This window comes from Chinchilla lanigera, unplaced genomic scaffold (assembly GCF_000276665.1).
Source record: "Chinchilla lanigera isolate Chin_1 unplaced genomic scaffold, ChiLan1.0 scaffold00002, whole genome shotgun sequence".
Classification (NCBI taxonomy): domain Eukaryota; kingdom Metazoa; phylum Chordata; class Mammalia; order Rodentia; family Chinchillidae; genus Chinchilla; species Chinchilla lanigera.
The window spans coordinates 17,228,825-17,242,023 of record NW_004955403.1 but is presented as its reverse complement, the minus strand read 5'-3'; the positions used below and the strand labels follow the sequence as shown (position 1 = coordinate 17,242,023).

Sequence of the window (13,199 nt, the reverse complement as noted above, 5' to 3'; positions counted from 1 at the left end):
AGCAATTTTAAGATGTCATTCCTTATCTAGTCATTTTAGCAAGACACATTTTACCCGAGACAGACTAAATGACAACCTGTTTCCTCTCTTGGTGCATGTCAGGAAAACTAGCATTCCCACTTCTGCCCTGACTGTACTTCTTGCAGAATATGATTAATGATATATTCTAAACAGATGACCCCCCCAAAAATACTTTCTCTTAATTTTTATTATCTTAATAGAATGGTTCATAATGTATTACTCTTCCCAGTGACAAAATAGGATGCAAAAGAAAAAATGAGTTCCTAAAGTGTCCAAAGAGACAAAGCTGAAATAATTCATTAGCAATAAAATATGCTTAAAATTCACTATGTTCCACTACATAGTGCAAGATTTTCTGGGAAAAAAATCAATAGCAAAAAGGACATCACATTATTTTTGAGGAAAATGGTCATCTCCAAAGAAGTCTACAGAATTGTTACTATTTAAATAATTGAAATTCTTGGTTTTCCATGGAAGAAAGTAATTTCTTACATAATAGAGTCCTCAAATGAAAAGTATATTAAGGTAATAAGTTAAAGAAAATTTCACTGACCACCGTAATACAGTGAAGCACTGGGAAATGATTGACTCATAGGCTTTTGTCCTTCTTTTCCAGGATCTTATGCTTTCTCATCAAAGAAGATTGCTTGCCCCTCCCACTGACCATAGATTTTCCAGGTGCGATGTCATTCCACTGTTTAGAGTTCTTAAATTAGTGTTTAATAGATCACTTTAGCTGAAACTAGCTTTTACAAAAGGCACTGCACTATCATACAAAATCCATTCTTTTGGTAAAGTATTTTACTGTTTAAAAATAGCATGAAAATAAGAATGAAAAAAATTGTAATATTCTGCCTGATTCAGTATAATCTTAATTATCAGCAGTTACACAGATTTTGGTGTCTAGAGTCTGGTGGAGTCCTGCACTCACAGAAAGTGCCACTTCTCACCCTGCAAGGACAGCTGCATTTTGAATATCATCACCCCACACTGAACCTATAAAACACACACATGCACACACGTACGCACACACATCTTCCCTCAACTTCTGAATTTTAACCTGCAAGGAAGGTTGGCATGTGAATAACATTTGGGTATAAAGGTAGGACAGAATGACAGAATGACATAGACATCTCCCCATAAGTGAAAGGCCCCTGATCCTAATCACTAAGCTATAAAAAAATTATCATTGGAATATCTTTTTCCATTCCAAAGAATCATTCTTTTGCACATAGAAATGAACGTGTCAAAACAGGAACTCTAAGCTTTGGAAAGCAATCCATCAATTACATATGAAGCACTATGCTAGTATCGGACTTTTTATATAATTTTCTGAAAACAGGACTTTGAAAATATGATAGTTCTTTCAGTGATTATACAACTTTGGAAGCTGGGGGATAAATTTTAGGATGTTTATGGAAAATTTTTCTACAAATGGGTTCTCTCCCTTTGGAACAGGAAAAGCAAGCAACATAGTGTTTGAGAGCTCAAAATTTGTATTAAATCAAAAGATAACTATGCTGGTCATCGAATTCTAGTCAAAGAAATTTCCTAGTTTGCGAACTTGGGTTTCAAAAGTGAGGTAAAGTAGTTGAGGTGATAAGAATGAGACGAACTCTTTTGCCTGAGTTTTTCCTCTACAAATCCGATTTTTCTATCATCATAAAATATTGCATGAAGTTGCTATTCTCTGTTACACACCTGCAAAGAGAGTCTCACAAATAGGCAACTTTTAATTATAGATACAAATGAAGATGCTTGCTATGACTAGACTATTAGTTTTATATCTAGTTATCATTTCCAGGTCACTCAAGACCACAACACTGAGCACGTTTTTAAATTCTTCTCAGCTTTTTGTCAAAAGTTTGTTCATCAAGTGTGTCTGCCACCTTTTAATACTCCCTGTGTTTGTTCCCACTGTTTCCCTTTGTACAAAAGCATCCTGACCAGATAGTTTTTCTTTCATTTTATTGTTCATCCTATCTCTACCTCCTTAAACCAGTACTCAGAGTCTAAGATCTTCCTGTGTCACTTCTTGAACAGCACACCGTTCTCCTTCAAGTGACTTTTTTCAAATCAAATGTTTTGCGAGTATTTTTAAATCCTGTATTAGTTTAAAAGCCTTGGGTTACAAGTGATCAAAACACCAAGTCAAAAGGCTTGAGCAAGAAAAGAAATGTATTGGTTCAGGTAACCAGTGACTTCAGGAACAAGGTATGGCTTGACTCCGCAGCTCAGCAGTGTTACCAAGACTACAATTATACAAACCTTCTGGGCTTAGGTATCATATTCACTCTGAGGCTTTTTTTTCAATAGTCAAAGTAAATGTATTTAACAGTTGTACAAAAAAGGCAAGTGGGCACTTGATGCCAGGGAAGATTTAAGAATGAGACTCTTCAAGCAAATGTTGCCTGTGGGGCCAGGCTCATATTTTGAAAATTTAAACCTAATTTATAACACTCCCCAAATAAGCCTACATTTGCCTACTATTGCCAGAAAGCAATAGCAGAGCCATATTTTCTGCTCTGAAAAATCTTCAAGATAAGATTTGACACTTAGAACATGAGAGGATTCAGGCAGAATAAAGCGTGAAAACTTTGTCTAGAGGAACAAGTGAATATAAAAAAGTACTATATGAGTAGATACAAGAAAGGGAGAATTCAAAGATGAGTAGATACAAGAAAGGGAGAATTCAAAGAGAATTCAAAGAGGAATCAAAGCATAATCAAGAACTGACATCTCAGTTGCTTGCTGCAGAAAATAAATGTAATCTTTTAGTAAAACAATTGGAGTACATGCAGAATATGATAAAACATGCAGAAATGGAGAGAACATATGTCTTAGAGAAACGGTGACTCTAGAAAGAGAAAGACAACAGGATCAAACACATGTTCAGAGCCAACTTGTGAAACTGGATCTTCTTGAACAAGAATATAACAAACTTACACAGTGCAGGCCCTTGCAGAAAAAAAAAATGCAAGAATTGGAAGCAAATCTTCATGAAGAAGAACAGGAAAGGAAACATATGCAAGCTGAGTCAGATGAGTTGCAGACTGATCTATGAACAAAGAGACTTACCTTTGAAGATAAAACAACTTCATATACTCCCATTGCAAGAAAAGGTAAAAAAAAGAAGTCAAAACCACCAGAAAAGAAAGGACCTAGGAAAGATTTTGGTGCACAGCCTCATTATAGATTATGCTTATGTGATATACCATTTGTGGTTGAAAAGCCCACTAGTCCTAGCCATGCCGTGGTGGCCAATGTCCAGCACCTAATGAAACCACACAAAAGTTCTGTGCAATGATCGAGTAGTGAGCAACATTCCCTTGGCAAAGCAAGTACCTTCACGAAGTAGTAGAACTAAGAAGTCAGCAACACCCCCACTCTGTGGCTTTTAAAAAAAAATATTTACATGACTTGCAGCACCTCTTAAGACTATAGTTTCTGTTACTACCAGTAGGAAAACTGGTCTTTTTTCCCAGTAGCTAAGAGGATGGAGCACATAATTGCTTACGTCAACAGGGTCCTTTGGAGCTGCAGGAGCAATCTGTTACCCAAAGTGCAAGACTAGAAAATTTGGATTAACTGTATTTGGAAAAAAGAAAGGATGCTTAGGAGTTAGCCAACAACATTAGCTAATGTTATAAACCAAATCTTCAATACCAATACCCCACAGAGAACAGCATAACATTCTTTCTACATAGGTGGAGCAGGAGGAGTGACGTCAGGGCAGCACAAGCATGCAGAGAATGAATGCTGAATAAATGCTTGCTGGACTAAATACATTCAGGAGTCACAGTGTGAGAAGAAAATAAATTTTATAATCATGTTTGAATAAACTTGGCATTTTAAGAATTCATTATGACCAGGGGTCCATAGGCCATTTTTTGTTGTTATTATTTTTTATATTTTGTTATTGTTGTTTTACTTCTAAAGCACCACATATTTTGAATCACTCTTGGAAAGGATATTTGGTTCTGTAACACTTTAGTGTGACTGTATAATTATATTGAAATATTTTTTAAAAGTTAAAAGCGCTGACGTTAAATAGGGTGGCCACACATGCCAGTTTGCCCAAGAGAGTCCCAGTTTCTGCTTCCTGTCCCTGGGTTACTATTAATACCACTGACTTTCACTTTCAAGACAGTCTTGATTTGGACAATAAATTACATGGTCAGTCCAATTTTAAATAAGTATATAAACACATTGAAAATATCTGTATTACATTTAAACTGAAATTTGGGATAAGAAGACGGCCTAATCAAAAAAAGTTAAGTTAAATATGCATCCTTTATGTGAGGGGAAGAAACAGTTTACATGGCACCTTCTCTGAACTCTAAAAGAAAATTCATTTGAAGCCACAGCTGTTGTGCTTTAGGGATTTGGATTAAAACTCATCATTATCTTTCTCTTAATACTCCTCCCTGGACTAGTCAGTGGTCATATGGCATTTACAGGCTCTGGACAGTGAACAGACTTGAATGGGCTTTGTATTGCAATACAATCAGATTATGTCTAATCTAAACGCTACGTGTCCTTTATAGAACAGGCAAATCCTAATCCCCCATTTACAAAAACAAAACTAGTCTAGTCCTCAATGGCTATCTATTCACTCTTTCTGTTTTGTTTTAAATTTTTAAGTGACAAACTCTTGATAATCTCCTACCTCTTTTGTCTCTAACTCACTATTATTTGTCTATTTGTTTTCCTGAGAAACTATTTTGTAGATAATAATATGTAAAACAATAACCATTGATAATTTCCTACCATTTTGTCTGTAATTTGCTAAGTCCCCCCTATTATTATGTTATCCTTCTTTTATTCTTTAAAATAAAAAATAAATAAATAAATAAATTTTTAAGTGACAGAAATAAAAATGAGCTATAAATTCACTCGGCCTAAATGTAGTTTAAAAATAAATATTTGGTGGCTTCAAGATGTGGTCAAAGCACTTCTTTCTTCAATAGTCTAAAATCATAATTCTTTTTTCTACAGCACACAGATTAATGAAATAAGCTATTCCACTGTTCTAGAAGTACGAAGACAAGCTTAAAAAAAGCATCACATTTCCGCTTTTTTCAATTACGTGAGCATTTACTTTGAAGGTCAAATTAGTTAGCTGTGTTCCTACTTTATCAGTTAAATGGCAATGAAGTATTAAAGCAGATGAGTAATTAAAACATCCACAAAGATGACCCACTAAACCCTTCTGGAATGGACCTTCCTGCCCTTGCTGCCTCATGACAAATCCTGCTTCCCCAGAAACGATTTCATTTCCAGGTAGTGACAGGTAAAATACTGATGGTGGCCACACACCACCCCCTCCTTCACTCTTGGCGTTCACCATCTGCCAGCCTCAACGTTCTTCTCGGAACACACCTCCTTCCTCCCATGACCCTAGAACGCATTGTCAGTATTCTGAGGCCATCTCCTCCCTCGGCTCTGCAAGCTTTGTTGATACTAAATTTAGGGTCTTCTCCTTTTTAAACTCCACATCACCTCCATGAATCACATGACCAGGAAGTGAGTCTAAAATTAGAATGGATGAATTAGTAATTGAAGTAGGAAAAGCAACTGTCCAAAATGTAGCTTTCAGGCTCACACACACACACACACACACACACACACACACACACACACACACAAATTTAAACTTCGGAGCTATCAAACAAGAAGGAAGTTCAGTCTTTAAATGGGTAAGGGAGGAATTTCTCTAACATATTAGGCCTAGAGTGTTTTAACAAAGACTGATGGTGCTGTTCCTTGCTACTGCTCTATAAACTCAAAACTAAAAGGACAACAAAACAAGCAACAGCTTTGAAGCACTCGTGGGTTTCCTTCAGGGATAAAGGGGAAAGGCGGGCTTGTTAAGAATGAAAAGATACCAGTTCAACTCGAACTAGATGACTGATTTTTATTCCTTTCAGAATACTCAAACACGACTTACCCTAAACCCAGCCAACTCTATGAAGCAAAGAGCTCTATTGAGAGCCCTGCAGAGAAGCAAAAATATTCCCAAGAGGTGGCTTCAAAGTATACAGCACTTCTTCCTAAAACAGGAGGTCAAGAGCAAGATCTACACAGTGGATCTGGGGGTAAAATGAACTGGTAGTTTTTAATCTGTTTTGGCCTATGCTTTTAAAATTTGCTTTGAAAATTCCCCAGAATCAAATTATTTAACTTGCTTGGATTTCTCTCACTGCCAAGCACCTAGCCACAAAATGTATACTCAAAATTAACACTAACTGCTTTTGTACCTATCGTGATAAAAAGGTAAATGTGAAGTTGAAGCTTCATAAGGTAGACATCCAAGACAAATTTAGTTGATTTCTGTTCTGTATATCAGTTCAAAACTTCATACCTTTCATCCATTCAACACCTATTTATGTTCTTACCATGACCTAAGTACTACAAAAGACAAAATGAAAATTCACACTGCACTGAATGATCTTAAAACCTCACAGAGACTCACAGTTATTTAAGGAGAAGAAATGTTGCAGTATACTATAAGACACTACACTATACTACACTATGATTTACTATAAAGTCTTAAAGCTGCCTTGAATTTACCAACAGTTAGCCAGGTATCAGACACTGTATTAAGCACTAGGAGGAATATAGTAATTAAAAATACATAAATACAATAGAGGTATGGGAGAAAAGGAAAGGATAAAGAATAGCCAGATGGAACACTTGGAGTACAGAAAACAAAATATTTAGGGAGCTGCAAGCAGTGTGAAGACAGTATGATGGGAAGAGAAGAAGGACAGGTGAACAGAAACTTGGGAAAAACCCAGATCACAGTGGCCTTTATATGCTTCTCCCAGAAACAAGAATCATGTTCTGTCTGCATTAGTAAGTCACTGAAGGAAGCCTCTCTCATTAACTCAATGATCTGAAACCTGATTTCATAATAGCACGTATACCATTCTAAGGAAAAGATGATTATATCTGTCAATGGTACATCAGTGTTTTACATTTATGTAAATATAAAGAATAATCTATTTCAAAAATATACTTCTCAAATACAAGATATAAATAATAATTCAAAGTATTATTAGAATAACATTAAATAGTCTTTAAAAACTAAACTAAACCTCACATGAATCTGACAACTAGAACTGCTCCACATTTCTGGGTCCACTATTATCAAGTGCTACCTTTACTGGTGCCAAAATTGACATAAGCATTGCTTTTCTTGAAATATGCTACTAAAATACAACATGCATGCATACAAAGCAAAAATCATTAATGAACCTACAAACTGTCACAAGATGAACATACCTCATGTTAAAACCATTTGTGCCAAGTAGATTATTATCAAAATCCGAGAAGCCTTCTCGTGGCCCTTTGGGAAGTGAGAGGTAAAATTTCTGACAAATGGAAGCACATAATATTTATTCTTCTTGTGAGTTTTGTCTATGTTATTACATCTACTCATTTTCAATTCTGTCTAGCATTATATGTATGAATGTCACAATTTACGTAGTCTATTGTACATTTATATCTGAGTGTTTTTGGGTTGAGACTCTTACAAAAGACACTGCTATAAAGTATCTTTGTGTTTAAAGGACACAGGTATGCAAGCCTGTGGAAATACTGAGTTACCTGGGTATTTATTCTCCTGTAATGTCAACAAAGAGCTTTCAAACAGAGAGGAACTGTAAGGCAGGGAGATGTGGGAAACCACAGAAAGCCACCAGAAGTAAAAATGCACCCTATGAAAATAGCAGAATCAAAACTCAAATGCTAACTGTTAAATTGGTCATGAATTCTTTCACCTTGGACCAAAAACACATAATTCAAGGAATTATTTGGAAACTCCTTAATAAACAACATGACCCCATCCTGCCTTCCAGTTTGATTAAGCAAAAATAAATTTAATCCTTTATTCAATTTTATGTCTCACATAATTTGTTTCAGCACTAAGCAAACCATCATACTATGATTGGCCACATTACTGTTAAAAAGAATATACCTAGAAAGTCCATAAGGAAATGTTTTGGAAAAAATGGTTCTTAGTTTTTGTGAAGTTTGAGAGTATGAAAAATAAAATTCACTTCAAGAACAACTTTAAAAACTTTCCTGTAAGTTTAAATAGGCCCACATAAGCAACCACTGGCAATTGTGTTTCTCAAAATATTTCACAAAAGTCTCATGATTTGAAATATGTGGGTTTTATGGATTGCCTGGGCTCTCTGCCTAGAAATATGCAGAGATCATCTCACATTTTTATTCCTAGGATCAATAATGTCAGCAGATGTTAAGGTTTGTTAGCCAAGTGTAGCAGTGATAAGAGAGAGCTAGAGAGAGTAAGAGAAAGAAGTGGGAGAGAGGAGGGGGAGACAGGATAAATAGAAAATGAGTTATGAGAGCACAACTGTTTGAACAAAATACATGCAAGACTCTTTGTTGAATAACTAAGTTTTAGTTAAGAAACACAACCTACTATACATCACCCACAGTCTTGCCAAATCATACTAAAATATAATAAAAAACCAAATTGCTTCACTGACAAACAATTCCACATCCTGATAATGCTTTCCACATAGTTGAAGAGACTTGATGTGCTTAAAAACTTGAATATTCTCCAAAGTCTCCAGCAATTAAAACATTTCACAGATTTCTTCAGGAATAATGTTAATCACTTACCAGAGTAAAAAAATAAGTGAACTTAAAAATTGCATATATAGTAAATGCAAAATAATCACTATCAACATCAGCTAGTTTAGACTTTCTCTTAAAAATAGTCTACTTTTTTAAATGAACTGATTCTTATTTCCAGACAATTTAAATATCTAAAATAACACTACTTATGGAATGGAAAACAGAGAAACTACATGTTATGGTTTGTATCTAGCTGTCCCCACAAAGCCTCATGCAGTGATGGGGTGGGCTGCTAGAATTTATGAGTGACTCATGGTCCAATGCCAAGATTATGGGTGTGAATGCTACACCCACCCTGGGGCGGGTAGCCTGCATACAATATGAGGGAGGGAAAGAGGCTTGTTCTCTGCTGCTCCTCCCTTTTTGCTCTAGTTGCTTGTGCTGTTTTTTGCTGCCATGCACTGTTGTTGCCCTGTGCCACGTGCCACCCTGCCTTGGGGCCAGCTGAGTCTGGACTGCAAGCTGCACGAACTGTGAGCTAAATAAACCTTTCCTTCCTAATTCTGGGCATCAGGTATTTTGTCCCAGAAATGACAGAAAAGTAACCAAGACACTACACTTGACTCTTGAACCAAGGATGCCTGATCTACAAAAACTTCCTTCAGTGGGCACAGATGATGATGATGGTGATAGATAAAATTACTGTGCATTTATAATGTGTCATGCTCTGTGCTACAGATCTTTACACATTATCTAATTTAGTCCTCTCAGGGACCTATGAGGTGGATACTGTTGTCTATTGATGTCTTTGTTCCCAGTACATGGTGCGAAGGGTGACTGGCTCCATTATGCCTTCTTCACCACAACGCTAACACTGTATTTCACCCACCAAGCAAAGATCCAAGAAAAGTGCATGGGCCTCTTCCAAGGATTCAAAAATCTACCTGATCAAGTTGCTGGAAAAATACTGTGCTTACCATTTAAATTATTTTTTAAAAATACCATTTTGTGACCGGCAAATACTTAATGTACTTGCATGCAGTGAAAGCACAGTGTCTAATTTGCCCCGAGGAGACTGCCTTTCAAGCAGGTACCAATGCCTTCATGGCCCAAATTGCTCAAATTTTCCTTCCAAGGGAAACAGGAGGCCAGTTCAGTAGTAGCAGGTAATGGAAATGTAGGCAAAGCCCTGGACAGGAAACCAGGAGTAGCGAAACCAACGGTGTGGCCCCAGCTCTGCCGCTCCTGTGCCAAGCATGCCTTGAGCCCTCAATTTGTTGACTCATAAAGAGGCTGACACAGAAAATCTCTGAGTGTCAGCTAGTTCTCTGATTCATGAATTTGGAACTTTGAAGACTGTTAATTCTTATGACACAGAGAAATAGTTTGGGCATAAGGCACAAACAAATTACGATGGGGTGTGGAGTTTCATTTCAATTTTGGCAAAACTGCCTTCGTGTAACACTTGGCTGTGGGTCGGAGGTTCTGCAGCTGAACCTGCTCCAATAGGCAAGAACGGGAGTAGCACAGCCAAGTAACTAAATGAACTCTGCTAGAGTGGGAAGGTGAGCTTCAGTTGCTATGGGTGATTCTGGTTAACTAGGACCCTGTGCAACCCTGAAACATAGGAACCCTGGCCCTTGCTAAATTTGCAAAAGGATCTTCCCTCATCTGCCATGCCCTCCTCTCGTGCCTGCTTCCAAGCTCCCTCACCACACTGGGAAGTCATCCCAGCGTGTTCCTTGAAGGTGTATAGATGAAGTGTGACTTAAAAAAAATACAGTGAATGTCTAATTTTTTAAAAAATATTCATTACAGGAATATACATCGCCATTAATCAATCTCAAAATACTTCTCACTTGGAACAGAGTTATTCCATCGTTCTTGCCACTTTCTGAAGCAGTTCTGGAAGTCCTCTTTCATGAGTGTCTTTAGTTGCACTGTTGTGGCTGCCTCCATGTCTTGAATCAATTCAAAATGTTTATCTTTCATGGTTGTTTTCATTACGGGGAGAGCCAGAAGTCACACCATGCCAGATCCAGTAAAAAAGGTGGATGAGGACTCACTGTAATGTTTTTAAGAGCTTGCTTTTTCAATGAATGGTACACAGAAGCAGCATTCACCATATTTTGTTTTTATCACAACTCATAAAGATACTCATGAAGGAAGACTTCCAGAACTGCTTCAAAAAGTGGCAAGAATGATGGGATAAGTCTGTTTGAAATGAGGGTAGAATTTTGAGGAGGATTGATGCCAATTTGCCTTTTACTGTAATTTTAAAAATTTAAACACTCATCATACACTTTGATAACCCCTTATGTATTACAATATATTCATCTCTCCCTTTAAAAATGCAGGCTCACTGCAGCTCTCCCAGGCTTAGAAGGAAGGCAATCAGATTACGATGAATAATACTACAGTATCTGTGACCCTGAAGAGCTTAACCCCTCCGGAATCACCATTTGCATGTTTAAAAAAATTAATAAAGTAAACCTTTCAAAAGAGGAATTTGGATAAGAGGAAGCTTTGCCGACTTAAGAAAAACATGATAAAGCATTTAGGAAAGGGAAGTGAAGGGCACTATTCTAGCATCATGCCTCTTTACCAACTCACCTTAACATACAAAGTCAGGAAAGCAAAGCAAAGCCAAACAGGGAGCCAGCACCCCTTCACTTCAGAAGGCTGTGATCCTCACCCTGGCCACCCTGCAAGCTGCCGAGGTGGCATGCTTCTTAGGCTAACGTTTATCGTAATCATCACATTCCGTACTAGTAAAGGACCCAAGAATTAAAATGACACATTTAGAGAAAATATTCAAACATGCAGTATGCAATTAATTCTCGTTACATGGGACAACAAATTACACTAAGAGTTAAAATAATTTTGCTGATATCACTTCCAACAAGAAACACTTAGTCATCTGAAATTCTCTGATTTGGGTAATTGTAACAATATTATTTAAAATACTTCCAGCTATTTTATACCCCTAAAATCTGTACAAGCCATTCTTTTTCATTTCTCTAGGTTTTCTATCCTGGACATCAACAATTTTTTATATATTCTTTAAAAAGAGATCAAACATCCAGAAGAAAATTACATACATACAGGTACACACAGAGAGAAAATATATTCAAGCAATTATTTGTGTAATTTTATTCAGACACAGCTGAATATTTGACTTTATCTTTTCAGTGTTTGGTTTGTTTCCAATAATGTGCCAATATTTTTACTATTTCAGGAAAATCAAACAAAATACAAATAAAACTACAAATCAAATAAAATACAAATAAAAATACAAATAAAACTGATCATTTTGGTTTTTTTTAACTATTTCAGATTTCATAAATAAGATGCAATATACATGAGGAGCGCTGTTCTATACATGATTACACCTTACACAAATAAAAGCACACATACTATCCTGCCAAAAAACTAGTGTAAAATTCTCATAGAAATTCAAAAGAACACAGCATCAGAATGAATAATGACAAGGATGAATAATGATGAATTTTTTTAAAAAAATCTGAGTTCATACTGATAGATTAAAAGGTGAGGGGAAGAGGAAATTTAATGGTGTTTTAAAATTTGGCTGTACTAACTGCTTTTTCTTATAGTTTTGACTTCTGAACCATGTTAGTATTGTATATGTTAAAACATTAAATAGAAATAAGAGTAGAAGAAACTAAAATTGAGTTTCAACTGATATAAATAAACCTAATTACATATCGAATAAAAACAAAACCATACAGGAGAAAGTAAATAAAGCAGACAACTTTAAAACATACTACACATACGATTTTAGATCCTCAATAAAATATATTCTATGGGAAAAAAGCCCACAAAGAGAACTTGAAATTAATATTTGGTACTGGTACTGGTGTTGTGATAGCACTGTAAACTTAGAGAGGAGCCTAAGTTTACAAATAAGTGAATATTAATATATTCACTTTGGGATCAGGGTTGTCTCTGTGAGAAAAGAGAAATACAAGCACACAATGTTAGAAAGAGAAAAAGAATGTCATGATGTTGGATTAGAATGAGATGAATCATTAAGAACTCATGATTCTCTCTGTGTGTGTTTATTTATTTGCCGGCTTTGTCTGCTGAACAGTGCTAGAAGCAGCGGTATCCCGTATAAAAAACATGCCTAGTTTCCAAATGTTGGTTTCTAAATACCACTCCCCATCAATAGGAACCAGGACTTTTTGGAGAAATCATTGATTTGAGGGGCAAGGAAAATACAACGTGATATTGTGCTTGTGATATGTTGTAAAATGTTGTATGTCTGTTAATGTTTCCCTCCTTTTATCTTTAAAAGAAAAAAAAAAAAGAAAATACAACGTGAGTCGGAATTTCCTTCTGTACTCTGGGGCAGTGGAAGAAAGAGATCAAAAACTGATTAAGAAGTGTCAGCTTGACTGGGTTCTTCCTACACAAATTTGGAGAGATTACAGCATCAGAATTTACAGATAGGATATGAAGGGATGATGACATAATGAATTTTTAAAGGTATCCTTCAGTCCACACTGATATTTTTAAAGGAAAAGGGGGAAGGGGATACTTTTCTT

The 13,199-nt window shown here is 36.2% G+C and overlaps 1 protein-coding gene and 1 pseudogene across 1 annotated transcript in view; one reads left to right on the top strand and one right to left on the bottom strand.

Annotated features, from left to right (window-relative positions):
- The window catches only part of Znf385b (zinc finger protein 385B), a 386,454-nt gene that overhangs the window by 341,027 nt on the left and 32,228 nt on the right, over positions 1-13,199 (bottom strand). The gene's annotated exons all lie outside the window — the stretch shown is intronic.
- LOC102003613 lies at positions 2,476-3,422 on the top strand (annotated as a pseudogene).